At 43.7% G+C, this 17,063-nt stretch overlaps 1 pseudogene; it reads left to right on the plus strand.

Moving 5' to 3' along the window:
- Positions 1–11,695: 11,695 nt before the first annotated feature.
- On the plus strand, positions 11,696–15,745 carry LOC132480089 (protein FAM170A-like; annotated as a pseudogene).
- The last annotated feature ends 1,318 nt before the right edge of the window (positions 15,746–17,063 follow it).

The following is a 17,063-nucleotide window of genomic DNA, read 5'->3' on the forward strand; positions in this document are numbered from 1 at the left end:
TATGGTCTTCCAGACTTACCCAAAGGCCATTAAGAGGAAGGTTTACCCCACCTCGGGGAAACCCGAGGCAGTACGTGCAGTACTTGCTGGCCATGGCTTCTGAGCTACATCCAAGAAGAATTTCATCCTGTACCTCGATCTGCTGAAGCCATTTCTGACTGTCCGAGAGCCAGCATGTACCGCTCCTCAACTGCCTCCATTGTGGACCATCAGTAGGGCTGGCAGATTTAGTAAATAAAAATACAGGATACCCAGTTAAACTTGAACTTCACATGAATAATAAGTCATTATTTTTACTATAAGTAGATCCTATGTACTATTTGGGGCCTACTTATCTTCAAAATGTACTCGTTGTTTTTCTGACATTCATATTTAACTAAACAGCCTATATTTTATCTGTCAACCCTACTCAGCAGAAATGATGGAGGCTTATAGAGATCCAGGAGACGCCTCAGCGCCTCCTCAGCTTTTATTTCTACGTCCTGGACAGCGAGCACGAACCTTCCACTCCCAGTCATTGGCTAGAATGGAGGATATTCTCTGTTTTAGAGCTTTTTCTACTTGTCATTGTTATTATCTTCCTTATTTTAAAGAGAGGTTTATTTTTTTCCAAACTTAATAGCTCATCCAAAAGTATTTCAAAGTTCATTAGACAAGGGAAAAACAACATGGTTCTGAAAAGTGAAGGAAACCGCCTGGTGTTTAGTAAAGAAGTAGTAGGGAGATTGAAAAAGCCAAACTTAATAAGCAAATCTCTCCAAGGGTATTTTCAGAGCTTGATACCCTCCCACACCCTGAAAATATTATTACATCAAGAATGTAGAACTGCTAACCAAATGTAAGGCTCCCATATGATTCTATCAAACTCAGGATGCTTCTTTACTAAGCAGTGAGCACACTTGCTGCCCCAGGGACCTTGGCAGTTGCAACATAGGGCTCTTCCCTTTGGGATGGAAACAGCAAGTTTTCCTGTGGTCTACACGCTGGCCCCAAAAATACTACACTCCCAATACTTGTCAACTTTAAGTCTTTTTCTACATAGCTCCATTTTCCTGTTACTATCTGGACTACATCCTAGACTTGACATTACATAAATTGCATTCAAGAAGCTAGTTTTAAAAGTTGGTAGGAAACCTTCAATCTATAGCTTGCAGTCCCTGGCTTACTTTCATCCAGGTGCATAAGGGTTTTCAAAAGTAGTCAGGTTAGTTACCCCGTATCACAGCCCCACGCTTGTGTCACAGATATAAAAATGGAACATGATATTTAAGGTTTTAGTTGCCAAATCATCAAGCCTCCCAGACAGAGGCAATAGAGCAAAATGATTACAGAGGCATGGATTTTGATTTGCTCCAGTGTCTTGGGCAAGTCACTTGGCCTCTGTATTTATTTGTACTTATCTGCACTTATCTGTCACTTGGGGGTTATAATTGTACCTGGTCCATGGGTACGTTGTACAAAAGATCTGTAAAGTAGTTACAAGAAACCGACACAGAGTAAGCACTCCACAGACATTGGCTATTACCTATTGGAAATATTTCTCCATGAAACAGATTACTTTATCAGTGGATGACTTGGTGGGAGACAGTGAATCACAGAATCACAGCATGTTGAAAGTGACCTAGTTCACACTCTTAGGTGAGAAAAAGAAAAGTGTGCATGTGTAGAAAATGTCTGAAACTTTACCTAACAAAGAGTTCATCATGTTAACTTTGAGGATTAGAATAAATCAGGAAAGGAGGAAAGAAAAACTTGAGTGTACTTCAATTTCTATATCACTTGTGTGTCTACACTGAGACTCTGAATACACTGGAAGTGCAATTTTGTTTAATGTGGCGGGATAAAGGTTTTCAAGTTTTCCTGATCCATCCGTATTATTATCTCAGAATTGCTGGCATTTCTTGCCATCTTCGGATCTACAGCCATTTGAGTCAGTGGGCCATTCTGGACGGAGGAGATAATAGAGCAGAAGTGAAGTGAGAGAAAAGGAGAGAAAAGATTTTCTCTTTTCTCTTCAAAGAGGAAAGGTCTTTGGAATGGGAACAACTCACAAGCAAACTTTGGGGAAAGGATGTGATGGAAAATGAGACAAACATCCTACCCCTGTGATGAGAAGGATTCCCTGGGCTGGATGGAGGGAGGTCACAGGTGGCTGGACGAGGAAACCAACTAGGGAGAAACACACACAAGTGCACAGCAAACACCCTGAGGCCACTCAGCCTGACTCCATGCAAACATGTGTCCAGCAGCCAGCCCTTCACCTGTGGCTCCCCAGCAAGACAGGTACCTCGGGGGTGCCAACTCATTCTGAGTCCATTAGGCCTGGCCATTCATAAACCGCTGTCTAACGTGTGAGGAATAAACTCTAAATGTTTATGAGGAAATTGGCGAAGGAGATTGAAAGGTTACTTAAACGGAAAAAAAAAGAAGTTCAGGAAGGCAGGATGGTAGAGAGACAAGAAAAAGACCTTAAAAGATAGAAAGGATTTGCCAAAGGAGAGAAGGAAAAAGAAATGATTCCGAATGGGTTAACCTGCAGCTAGGAAGTTAAGGAAGATTATTGATGTGTGAAGACTATGGAATAAAGTGAATAAAATTTCTCAGAAGTTGCTGAGAATATGGTAAGAAGCATGATTATCACATTATGAATTGGCTGCAATGGCATTCTAGGGGGACACTAGGAAGGGGAAGCAAATGTTCATGAGATGACAGTAGCAGGTGGAAAGTGGTTTCAGGGGAAGATCAGTCTTGCAGAGGGTGTATCAGAGGAGGGCAAGTGTGAGCAAGCAAGGAAATACTAAGTGTATACGGTTTCTTCACTGAGTGCACCCAGCCCCGTGGTCAGCCTTGAGAACAAGCAGGACTTCAGGTACTGGAGCTACATTTCATTCATCAAGACTTGAGAAGACACCCTTAACTCAGGTCTTCTCTTCAAACTCCATCTTTCCTTCTTGACCTTCATTTGGCCTCTTCCCTTACCCGCAAGCTGTGGACTGAGGCCACAGAGCAAGATGGGTCACTAGTGTCCTCCATCCCCGAGCGACTGTGGTTCACATCAGTGGAGCACCAAAGGCAGTAACCAAGTCACAGACACAAGAGTGTATGAAGAAGAAGAGATTCTGATAAGGCTTTCTGTGACAGTGTGGGCCAAGTCGGCTCTATATGGCTGGTATCACCTGAATTAGGAGCAGCCTTAGGGGAGAAGTTCTCAGAAGGCAGAGCCTGGCTCTCTAGAGGCTCTGCGTGCTCACAGCCCACTCCAAGACCTCAGTCACAGCTTCGGCCCCCAATATCTCTCCCTCTACCTACTCACAGTTTTTGAAGTCTTCTTTCCTCCACATTTCTCTTGAGAGGTGGAGCAGGAAGATGAGCTTCAGGCCAGCTCAGACTCCCCTGGGATCCCAGCAGGATGCCTATCATTAACCTCCCACCTTCTAGGAAGCTCCTGAGATCTCCACATTTGGGGGAGTTTTCATTTCCGCTGTGCTTCAAATGGCTGGCTGGAGATGGCCTGTTGGAAGGTGGCTAAAAGCAAGTAGCAATCCTTCGGGCAGCCTGGCCCTTCTCGACTGTCAGACATCTTCAGGGATATTCTAGGAAACGTTGTTTGTTCTAGAGAAGGGAGGGAAACAATCCAATTGTCCAATAATGCTTGAATGGAAAATAAATGATGCTATACGCATGTGATGAAATAATAGCAAACGGTCAAAAATCAAAGACCTAGATCTATATGGATTCACGTGGATAAATCTTGAAAACGTAATATTGATTGAAAGAAAAGAAGATCAAGTACGTTAGATTGTGATAACAGGTATGTAAGTATTGAAATATTTAAATCAATTCAACATATTGCTTCTATATACATAGATGCAAGAAAATAAACTTTATCCAAAGAACACATTATTTACATTTAATATGCTCATTTATCTAGGAAACCCAAAAGAACCCACAGATAAACTAGCAGGAACTAATAAGACGGTTCAACAAGGCACACACATACAAGATCAATAAATTTTAAAAATCAATCAGGCTCCTCTACACTGGCGATAACAAATTAGAAACTGTAAAAGAAAATAAGAAAAAAATAAGATCTAAAAATAGTCACAAGAGCTATATAAATTATTTAGAGCTAAGCATACGTAGAAGGAAACAGAACTAATAAACTGAGTACGACCAGTTAAACTCCGCCCAACCCAAGGTTAGGAAAAGACTGTTGTTACTTTATGAGAACAGACCCTCTTCTTAAGGAGCAGATCAATAAGTGAGAGTGAATCAAAGAAACACAGCATTTGAAAAGTCAGCTAGTCCAAGCCTCTTGACTGCACATACAGAAGCTGAAGCCCAGATAGGTTGAGTTACTTGGTAAAGGGCCCAATGTCCTGACTCAAGGACTAACATTTTTCACTCATTCGTAAGACACAATCAAATTCAGTACCTTGGAAAGAGATGGGAAAAAAATGAAGAAATCAATTATATAGTTCCTCATCTTTAAGTACAGAAATAGCCGTGACAAAATTACATGTATTGAGGGAAAATTGAAGTGCAGAGTTGAAAATGTCAATAATCCACAGGGAAACTGGAGACCATTTAAAATATTCATATTAAATCTCTCTAGAAAAGACATTAAAAGATCTCCAGGGCCTCCCTGGTGGCGCAGTGGTTAAGGGTCCGCCTGCCGATGCAGGGGATACGGGTTCGTGCCCCGGTCTGGGAGGATCCCATATGCCGCGGAGCGGCTGGGCCCGTGAGCCATGGCCGCTGGGCTTGCGCATCCGGAGCCTGTGCTCCGCAAAGGGAGAGGCCACAACAGTGAGAGGCCCGCATACTTCAAAAAGAAAAAAAAAAAAAAAAAAAGATCTCCAGAAGAAGTAAAGCTGTCACTGTTTGCTGATGACATGATACTCTACATAGAGAATCCTAAAGATGCTACCAGAAAACTACTAGAGCTAATCAATGAATTTGGTAAAGTAGCAGGATACAAAATTAATGCACAGAAATCTCTGGCATTTCTGTAGACTAATGATGAAAAATCTGAAAATGAAATCAAGAAAACACTCTCATTTACCATTGCAACAAAAAGAATAAACTCTCTAGGAATAAACCTACCTAAGGAGACAAAAGACCTCTATGTAGAGAATTATATGGCACTGATGAAAGAAATGAAAGATGATACAAATAGATGGAGAGATATACCATGCTCCTGGATTGGAAGAATCAATCTTGTGAAAATGACTCTACTACCCAAAGCAATCTACAGATTCAATGCAATCCCTATCAAACTACCACTGGCATTTTTCACAGAACTAGAACAAAAAATTTCAAAATTTGTTTGGAGAAACAAAAGACCCCGAATAGCCAAAGCAATCTTGAGAACGAAAAACGGAGCTGGAGGAATCACGCTCCCTGACTTCAGACTATACTACAAAGCTACAGTAATCAAGACAGTGTGGTACGGGCACAAAAACAGAAAGATAGATCAATGGAACAGGATAGAAAGCCCAGAGATAAACCCACGCACATATGGTCAACTTATCTTTGATAAAGGAGGCAGGAATGTACAGTGGAGAAAGGACAGCCTCTTCAATAAGTGGTGCTGGGAAAACTGGACAGGGACATGTAAAAGTATGAGATTAGATCATTCCCTAACAGCATACACAAAAATAAGCTCAAAATGGATTAAAGACCTAAATGTAAGGCCAGAAACTATCAAACTCTTACAGGAAAACATAGGCAGAACACTCTATGACATAAATCACAGCAAGATCCTTTTGGACCCACCTCCTAGAGAAATGGAAATAAAAACAAAGATAAACAAATGGGACCTAATGAAATTGCAAAGCTTTTGCACAGCAAAGGAAACTATAAACAAGACCAAAGGACAACCCTCAGAATGGGAGAAAATATTTGCAAATGAAGCAACTGACAAAGGATTAATCTCCAAAATTTATAAACAGCTCATGCAGCTCAATAGCTAAAAAACAAAAAACCCAATCCAAAAATGGGCACAAGACTTAAATAGGCATTTCTCCAAAGAAGATATACAGACTGCCAACAAACACATGAAAGAATGCTCAACATCATTAATCATGAGAGAAATGCAAATCAAAACTACAATGAGATATCATCTCACACCAGTCACAATGGCCATCATCAAGAAATCTAGAAACAATAAATACTGGAGAGGGTGTGGAGAAAAGGGAACACTCTTGCACTGCTGGTGGGAATGTGAATTGGTACAGCCACTATGGAGAACAGTATGGAGGTTCCTTAAAAAACTAAAAATAGAACTACCACATGATCCAGCAATCCCACTACTAGGCATATACCCTGAGAAAACCATAATTCAAAAAGAGACATGTACCAAAATGTTCATTGCAGCTCTATTCACAATAGCCCGGAGCTGGAAACAACCTAAGTGTCCATCATCGGATGAATGGATAAAGAAGATGTGGCACATATATACAATGGAATATTGCTCAGCCATAAAAAGAAACAAAACTGAGCTATTTGTAATGAGGTGGATAGACCTAGAGTCTCTCATACAGAGTGAAGTAAGTCAGAAAAAGAAAGACAAATACTGTATGCTAACACATATATATGGAATATAAGAAAAAATAATGTCATGTAGAACCTAGGGGTAAAACGGGAATAAAGACACAGACATACTTGAGAATGGACTTGAGGATGTGGGGACGGGGAAGGGTAAGCTGTGACAAAGCGAAAGAGAGGCATGGACATATATACACTACCAAACATAATGTAGATAGATAGTGGGAAGCAGCCGCAGAGCACAGGGAGAACAGCTCGGTGCTTTGTGACCACCTGGAGGGGTGGGATGGGGAGGGTGGGAGGGAGGGAGATGCATGAGGGAGGGGATGTGGGAACAGATGTATATGTATGACTGATTCACTTTGTTATAAAGCAGAAACTACTAAAATAAATAAATAAATAAATAAATAAATAAATAATAAATAAATAAAATAACATATTCATATTAAATCTCTCTAGAAAAGACATTAAAAGATCTCCAGAAGAAGTAAAGCTGTCACTGTTTGCTGATGACATGATACTATACATAGAGAATCCTAAAGATGCTACCTGAAAACTACTAGAGTTAATCAATGAATTTGGTAAAGTAGCAGGATACAAAATTAATGCACAGAAATCTCTGGCATTCCTGTACACTAATGATGAAAAATCTGAAAATGAAATCAAGAAAACACTCCCATTTACCATTGCAACAAAAAGAATAAACTATCTAGGAATAAACCTACCTGAGGAGACAAAAGACCTGTATGCAGAGAATTATAAGACACTGATGAAAGAAATTAAAGATGATACAAATAGATGGAGAGATATACCATGCTCCTGGATTGGAAGAATCAATCTTGTGAAAATGACTCTACTACCCAAAGCAATCTACAGATTCAATGCAATCCCTATCAAACTACCACTGGCATTTTTCACAGAACTAGAACAAAAAATTTCAAAATTTGTTTGGAGAAACAAAAGACCCCGAATAGCCAAAGCAATCTTGAGAACGAAAAACGGAGCTGGAGGAATCACGCTCCCTGACTTCAGACTATACTACAAAGCTACAGTAATCAAGACAGTGTGGTACGGGCACAAAAACAGAAAGATAGATCAATGGAACAGGATAGAAAGCCCAGAGATAAACCCACGCACATATGGTCAACTTATCTTTGACAAAGGAGGCAGGAATGTACAGTGGAGAAAGGACAGCCTCTTCAATAAGTGGTGCTGGGAAAACTGGACAGGGACATGTAAAAGTATGAGATTAGATCATTCCCTAACACCATACACAAAAATAAGCTCAAAATGGATTAAAGACCTAAATGTAAGGCCAGAAACTATCAAACTCTTAGAGGAAAACATAGGCAGAACACTCTATGACATAAATCACGGCAAGATCCTTTTGGACCCACCTCCTAGAGAAATGGAAATAAAAACAAAGATAAACAAATGGGACCTAATGAAACTTCAAAGCTTTTGCACAGCAAAGCAAACCATAAACAAGACCAAAAGACAACCCTCAGAATGGGAGAAAATATTTGCAAATGAAGCAACTGACAAAGGATTAATCTCCAAAATTTATAAACAGCTCATGCAGCTCAATAGCAAAAAAAACAAAGAAGCCAATCCAAAATTGGGCAGAAGACTTAAATAGGCATTTCTCCAAAGAAGATATACAGACTGCCAACAAACACATGATAGAATGCTCAACATCATTAATCATGAGAGAAATGCAAATCAAAACCACAATGAGATATCATCTCACACCAGTCAGAATGGCCATCATCAAGAAATCTAGAAACAATAAATGCTGGAGAGGGTGTGGAGAAAAGGGAACACTCTTGCACTGCTGGTGGGAATGTGAATTGGTACAGCCACTATGGAGAACAGTATGGAGGTTCCTTAAAAAACTATAAATAGAACTACCATGTGACCCAGCAATCCCACTACTAGGCTTATACCCTGAGAAAACTATAATTCAAAAAGAGACATGTACCAAAATGTTCATTGCAGCTCTATTCATAATAGCCCGGAGCTGGAAACAACCTAAGTGTCCATCATCGGATGAAGGGATAAAGAAGATGTGGCACATATATACAATGGAATATTGCTCAGCCATAAAAAGAAGCGAAACTGAGCTATTTGTAATGAGGTGGATAGACCTAGAGTCTGTCATACAGAGTGAAGTAAGTCAGAAAGAGAAAGACAAATACCGTATGCTAACACATATACACGGAATTAAAAAAAAATGTCATGAAGAACCTAGGGGTAAAACGGGAATAAAGACACAGACCTACTTGAGAATGGACTTGAGGATATGGGGACGGGGAAGGGTAAGCTGTGACAAAGCGAAAGAGAGGCATGGACATATATACACTACCAAACGTAACGTAGATAGATAGTGGGAAGCAGCCGCAGAGCACAGGGAGATCAGCTCGGTGCTTTGTGACCACCTGGAGGGGTGGGATGGGGAGGGTGGGAGAGAGGGAGATGCATGAGGGAAGGGATGTGGGAACAGATGTATATGTATGACTGATTCACTTTGTTATAAAGCAGAAACTACTAAAATAAATAAATAAAAATAAATAAATAAATAAATAAAATAACATATTCATATTAAATCTCTCTAGAAAAGACATTAAAAGATCTCCAGAAGAAGTAAAGCTGTCACTGTTTGCTGGTGACATGATACTATACATAGAGAATCCTAAAGATGCTACCAGAAAACTACTAGAGCTAATCAATGAATTTGGTAAAGTAGCAGGATACAAAATTAATGCACAGAAATCTCTGGCATTCCTGTACAGTAATGATGAAATATGTGAAAATGAAATCAAGAAAACACTCCCATTTACCATTGCAACAAAAAGAATAAAATATCTAGGAATAAACCTACCTGAGGAGACAAAAGACCTGTATGCAGAGAATTATAAGACACTGATGAAAGAAATTAAAGATGATACAAATAGATGGAGAGATATACCATGCTCCTGGATTGGAAGAATCAATCTTGTGAAAATGACTCTACTACCCAAAGCAATCTACAGATTCAATGCAATCCCTATCAAACTACCACTGGCATTTTTCACAGAACTAGAACAAAAAATTTCAAAATTTGTTTGGAGAAACAAAAGACCCCGAATAGCCAAAGCAATCTTGAGAACGGAAAACGGAGCTGGAGGAATCAGGCTCCCTGACTTCAGACTATACTACAAAGCTACAGTAATCAAGCCAGTGTGGTATGGGCACAAAAACAGAAAGATAGATCAATGGAACAGGATAGAAAGCCCAGAGATAAACCCACGCACATATGGTCAACTTATCTTTGATAAAGGAGGCAGGAATGTACAGTGGAGAAAGGACAGCCTCTTCAATAAGTGGTGCTGGGAAAACTGGACAGGGACATGTAAAAGTATGAGATTAGATCATTCCCTAACAGCATACACAAAAATAAGCTCAAAATGGATTAAAGGCCTAAATGTAAGGCCAGAAACTATCAAACTCTTAGAGGAAAACATAGGCAGAACACTCTATGACATAAATCACAGCAAGATCCTTTTGGACCCACCTCCTAGAGAAATGGAAATAAAAACAAAGATAAACAAATGGGACCCAATGAAACTTCAAAGCTTTTGCACAGCAAAGCAAACCATAAACAAGACCAAAAGACAACCCTCAGAATGGGAGAAAATATTTGCAAATGAAGCAACTGACAAAGGATTAATCTCCAAAATTTATAAACAGCTCATGCAGCTCAACAGCAAAAAAACAAAAAACCCAATCCAAAAATGGGCAGAAGACTTAAATAGGCATTTCTCCAAAGAAGATATACAGACTGCCAACAAACACATGAAAGAATGCTCAACATCATTAATCATGAGAGAAATGCAAATCAAAACTACAATGAGATATCATCTCACACCAGTCACAATGGCCATCATCAAGAAATCTAGAAACAATAAATACTGGAGAGGGTGTGGAGAAAAGGGAACACTCTTGCACTGCTGGTGGGAATGTGAATTGGTACAGCCACTATGGAGAACAGTATGGAGGTTCCTTAAAACACTAAAAATAGAACTACCATGTGACCCAGCAATCCCACTACTAGGCATATACCCTGAGAAAACCATAATTCAAAAAGAGACATGTACCAAAATGTTCATTGCAGCTCTATTCACAATAGCCCGGAGCTGGAAACAACCTAAGTGTCCATCATCGGATGAATGGATAAAGAAGATGTGGCACATATATACAATGGAATATTGCTCAGCCATAAAAAGAAGCGAAACTGAGCTATTTGTAATGAGGTGGATAGACCTAGAGTCTGTCATACAGAGTGAAGTAAGTCAGAAAGAGAAAGACAAATACCGTATGCTAACACATATATATGGAATTTAAAACAAAATGTCATGAAGAACCTAGGGGTAAAACGGGAATAAAGACACAGACCTACTTGAGAATGGACTTGAGGATATGGGGAGGGGGAAGGGTAAGCTGTGACAAAACGAAAGAGAGGCATGGACATATATACACTACCAAACATAAGGTAGATAGTGGGAAGCAGCTGCAGAGCACAGGGAGATCAGCTCGGTGCTTTGTGACCGCCTGGAGGGGTGGGATGGGGAGGGTGGCAGGGAGGGAGATGCATGAGGGAAGGGATGTGGGAACAGATGTATATGTATGACTGATTCACTTTGTTATAAAGCAGAAACCAAAAAAAAAAAGTTCTCCAATGAAAATGTTAATTTTATAATAGACATGGTATGATACAATTTATAATAGATATGGTATGAACCTTTCCCTTTCACGGGAAAGGTTCGGCTGGGTAAAAGGAATTGTTCTTGAAAATGGGGCCTGTGCTATTGCAGACACTGTGCTCAACCTAGGTCCACCGAATGCTCTGATGTCATCACTGAGGTCACAGAATTCCGCTGTGCTCCTGGCAACCTTGCAAACATAACAGCCCTGGTGAGCACTAGGCAGTCCTGCTGGTTCACTAAGTGGTACAAGTTTTTCAGCCATTTAGGAGACTTGACTATTTTTATTTGTATTGAATCATTTCAACGGATTGCCCAAGAGCCAACAAGGGCCAACCTGTAGGGAAGAGGAGGAGTTGGACATCTCTTGAGGCAACTTCTAAGGGAGACTTCTAGTTGGTACGATGGAACGGCGACAAAAGAGGAAACATCTGGAAAATGAAGAGTCCCAGGAAACTGCCGAGAACGGAGGAGGTATGTGGGGGGCAACTTGTCTGGGGCACATGGGTTCCTGCCAAACTGAACCTTCTCTAGGAAGCGGGGGACTGAGAACGTGTCACCTGTGAAGCAGGGAGCGAGAGACCTTGTCTCACTGATGCTGCCGTATCCATCCGGAGGGTCCCTGTGGTGTGAGATGGCACAGAACGGCCAGATGCCCCCTGGGAGATGGGGGAGGTCAGCTCCGCTGGTCTGAGGACTCTCTCCTGGGGCAGCCGGGCCTGGAGCTTTGTCGGACTCATAGCAGGCTGCATCCTGCTTGCACAGACCTAGAGGTGCAGCTTTTCTCAGTCCCCGATTTCTCTCTTATTCTCTTGGATCTTTCCCTGGGCTCATGAGGTGGGGGATGTGAAGGATGCAAGGATGCTGAGAGAGACCCAGGAGTTGCTTGGCCTCTTTTACCAAAGTGGAAAGAGAAGCCCCATGAGTTGAAGGCCCTGTTGAAAAATATCTTGACAAGTGGAATGCACTTCGAAAGAAGATTGTTTGTCTAGGGATGGTGTCATATGGAAAGCAAGGAGGTTTTATTCCTTCAACAGGAAGAATTTCCCAAAGGAGATCAAGGGAAGGGAAGGGTTTTCCAGAGACTGAGACCGCGTGGGCGGGGGTGAGAAATGGCCTCAGGGTCCTGCGGGGAGCTCTGAGAGCCACGGGCCACGGGGTGCCTGCGTGCATTAAATGTAGGCGAGTAGCTTGCCCTGGGAGAGGGGTGGTCACCCCAGAGCTCCAGCTAGAGGCCTCTGCCCCAGATTAGAGCCCAGTAGCTCCTACCAGGCCCAGGGCCCTGGAGACTGTAGGATGGGCCCTGGGAATGGAGCTCTAGACAGCAGGCAGATTTTCAGGCAGTGGCTGGGACAGGCTGGGGGAGGCAATGACCGCCCCTGACCATTCAGAATATTTTTCTCTATGTTCCTCTGTGTGTGTGTGTGTGTGTGTGTGTGTGTGTGTCTGTGTGTTTGTGGTATTGCAGAGAAGAGCGGGATGAATGGGGGTAGAGTGCTTACCAGATAGAAAGTCTGCATGGTAAAGTTCTTGTCAACCTGCCTGGACCTGGCTGACACTCGGTGTACGTAAGAGTGTATACAGAATTCTTGTTAGGGGTGTTTTATGAGACAGTAACTCATACACCCATGTACACTCTGATACAGCAAAAATATCACACACCCCACATATAACTTCCTTATTAAACCACACACAGCACATGGAGGTATATACACGCATCCCTCTTGTACTACGTTCTCATACAACCCACCTGTATCACAATCCTTTCCTCCAACACCAAACGCTGGAGATGAGATATGTATATAGACACACACACTATCTATATATGACACACACACACACACACACACACACACACTATATATATATGTATCGCCTCAACTCTCGCACAAACACAGCTAACTTCAGCCATCTCTAAATACCTCTATAAAAACCAGTCACGTGTCATACACACCACACTTACAACACATTCTTGAGTAATGCCATACCCGCTTTGTACAAACCACAGTAAACCACAGTCTCACTAACCCATGTCAGGGTTGCCAGAGAAAATATGGGCTATCCAGTTCAATTTGAATTCCACATAAACAACAAGTGATGTTTCAGTATCAGGATGTCCCAAATATTGTATGGGCCCTACTTACACTCAAAATAAGTAAGACCAAATACTGCATGGGAATACTTACACTAAAAAATTATTCTGGGTTTATCTGAAACTGAAATTTAACTGGGTGCCCTGTATTTTTGTTCACTAAGTCTGGCAACCCTTATAAACTTACCACCAGCTGATGTATTATATATTTATTGGAGTTTTGTTTAGTGTGTGTCTTCCCCTACTAGAATGTGCAGCATTACCAGAGACTACAACAATGGAAGAGTGCCGGATACACAGGAGTAGCTGCTCACTGGATCTTGGTGAATGAATGAATGAACACACACCATAAATACAAGCCACACCATGGAATGAGGAAAAGTTACATGTCCCAGAATTCCTGACTTGTGAACAGAAACCATGCACACAAAGGCCACAGACACAGATAGGCACATCTGCACTGTGCTCCCCACGCCAACCCCACACTCACCACAGACATAACTGATACACATCACTCACTCTTCCCACACACTCACAGTCACCACCGAGGCCTACATTACCAACAAGACAGTGAGAGAATAAGTATTGACTGGAATTAAATCCTGGAGTATCCACTGGGAACCACACTCTCAACTGTGTGTATTCACTGCACCTGACACGTGTCACACACTCAGTAAACATTTGTGGACAGAGGACTGATGAACCCACCCTGAGCCTTTCATTCCTCCCTCAGGAATCTCGAAGTCACAAGAGGATCCCCCTCGGCTTGGATCCACTGTGGTGGCCCAAGGCTGCAGCCCAGGGGCAGGGGAGGTCTCCTCTGCCTCTAAATACTTCTTCTGTACTTCTACTCCGTGCAAGCTCATCTACGCTGGTAAGGGCGCGGGGCTCCTCAGGTGAGGGGGTGCTTGGCTGTGAGGCAGGAGGCACACAGATCCTAGGGAGGCTGAGAGGAAATCCAGGGTCATCAGAGGTGATGAGGGCTCTGTGGAAGAGCCTGGGCAGGATGGCTGAGCTGTTACGAGGGCGTGGATGCCAGCTGAGTCTGGGTGTGTGGGTGTGTGAATACTGCTACTACCATGGTGGGGAAGTCAAGGAGCAGGGTCGGAAAGGTCTGGGCTTGAGGTGGAGGGAAGAGGGACCAGATTAAGCATCTTCAGAGGAAAATGGAGGCTTTGTCTTTGCCTTTGCTTCCAGAGAAGGACAGAGTTCTGCATCATAGACCTCCAGGCTCAGAGCAGGACCATCCAGCTCAGGTCCACACAGCTCACACATCCATGCGCCCTCCAGGCACAGCCCTTCTCAGTGCACACATAAACCCCAAGCACGTGATCCACAATGCTCCTCTCCTGCACCACGGCCCCATGCCACAAGGAATGCACCACCGATATTCCCAAACTCACACTCCTCGTCGTACACGCATCCAGCCGCATCCCTCACATTCCACAGCCCTCACCACCATACTCCACACCCCTGTATACAGACACTGCTCCAGTATCCCCCCCACGCACATGAAAAGCCCACAGATGACACCAGATACACCACTCCGTCCTACGGCTAACAGACACCAAGCTCACGACATAGCTATGTCATGCAAATGTCCCTCTCTCGTCTACCACACCTGCTCCCTCAGCTTCCGGCATGGCCCATGCATGTTATTATGTTCTTAATTTCCTTTTTCAGGAATCCGGAGATTTCATCGAGACACTGCCCAGCCCCTAGTCCAGGATCAGGAAGAAGGAGAGACTGCTTCCCCATCATACTGTGTCTCCTCCTCACCCTCTTCACCCTGTAAGAACTATCTGCACCCAGACAAGGAGGAAAGGGGCATGAAAATATACTACATGCAGGTACAAGTGAACAAGGGTGTCGCTGTCTCCTGGAAGACAAAGAAACCCTTGGAGTTGCCTGAAAAGCAGCTGAGGATAGAAGAAGTGACCCTTCCTGAGGATGTGTGCGCAGTAGCCACTGACCCCTCTTCTGATGTGTCCACCGAAAGCCTCCTGTCTGACAGTGAGCCCACTGGGGAGGAGAAAGAGTATGAGGAAAGGGCAGAGCCAGGCAGCCCATCAGGGTCACCTGCCGTCGAGGAGAGACCCAGCGCCAAGACAGCGGACTGGATGGTGACCATGGAGACCGGCTTCAGGTGCATGGCTTGCTGCCGGGTCTTCCCCACCTTGGAGATCCTCCAACAGCACGTGAAGTTCGGCGTCCTGGAGGGCTTCAGCTGCCGTGTCTTTCATCTCACCATGGCCAAGCTGATGGGCAATGTGGAATCCAGAGCACCCCCGAGGAAGAGGAGGAGGAGGAGGAGGAGGAAGAGAAGCAAGAAGAAAAGGAGAATGAGGGAGAGCAGCCCACGGGGGAAGGCCCCAGCCCGAAGAGACCCCGCAGGTAGGGTCTTTTCTCTCTTTTCATTTCCACACAGCAACTGAGATTCATGGGACAGAAGTCCTGGAAGACGGTGTGGCCGTCCCTTGGAAGAGGTAAGGCTTGAGGCTGGCAGTCTTCTGAGCCTATGTCACGAGGGCCCAGAGGAGTCTAAGGGAAGGGGCCGCACACATGTGCTGGTTGACCTAATGGCTCTGCAGTTGCATCAGCTTGGGACACACCCAGCACTACCAAAGGAACTGAGCTCTGTTGACTTAATCAAGAAGGTGGAGCCTTTTCCTAGGAGTTTTCTCAGGGTCTGCACGATGGACCTCAACTCTTAGAGGACGTACTCCCAGCAGCTCCTTCTCGGCAGAGAGAGCCAGGAGTGGTCTGAAGAGAGGACAGGGGCCCTTGCAGGACCAGAACTTTGAGGTCTGAGAGCCTGGGGCCTGAGCCGAGATCTCACCCTGACCACTGGACCTAGCCTTCTGTGACAAAGGGGAATATGAAAGAGAGTCACGTGGCAATGAGGTCCCCCGAGATATGGAAATGTTCCAGAACCTCCGTTGCGTGGTCGTTGATCTGGAGCCAAGCTCCCTGTGGTGTGTGTGGCTCTGAGCATTAAGGCGACGCTGGAGGGTGACCCTGACCAGCAGAGCCTGGAGAGCTGCTCGTCTCTTCCTGTTCTACCTCATTTGCTTTATCCCTTCCAGGGAGAAGAAAGGACCCTCGGGAGAGTAGCAGACAGAATGCCGTGGTCTGAAGGAGGATGAAGGGACCGGCACTCAGTCTAACATCATATGACCATAGAAACGTCCTATGCAATAAAGGGCATTTTCCAAACCTTTCCTGAGGTTTTATTTAATTACATTGTTCTATCTATGCATCTATCTGTCATCTACATCTGTATCTTTCAAGGTTTGTGAACAAGCTTTCACATAAGCACTAGAGATGTCCGCCAGCATTTTCCAGAAGAGGCCTGCAAATTGCTGGGGACTCCTCACAAATAGGCAATGGCCACAACCCCTGCCACACAGACTATGCGCGTGGCCCTCCTGACGTACTCCCACTCTCTCTCTGAATTTCCCGAGGTCTCAGATGAGGGTGCTGGCTGGAGGCAATGATCACGTGCAGGCTGAATCTTCTCCAGATTCTGATGCTCTTCCTGGGCATATCGTCCTCAAGCACAGTCTCCATGTCCCTGGCCACACTGATCTCTCTCCTTCAGTCCTTCCCTCCCTCCCTCTCCTGCCTCCCAGTGCAGAGAATACTTTTTGACATTTGAGACGACATTTATCTTTTGTTCA

The sequence above is a fragment of the Mesoplodon densirostris genome, chromosome 19 (assembly GCF_025265405.1).
Source record: "Mesoplodon densirostris isolate mMesDen1 chromosome 19, mMesDen1 primary haplotype, whole genome shotgun sequence".
Taxonomy (NCBI): Eukaryota; Metazoa; Chordata; class Mammalia; order Artiodactyla; family Ziphiidae; genus Mesoplodon; species Mesoplodon densirostris.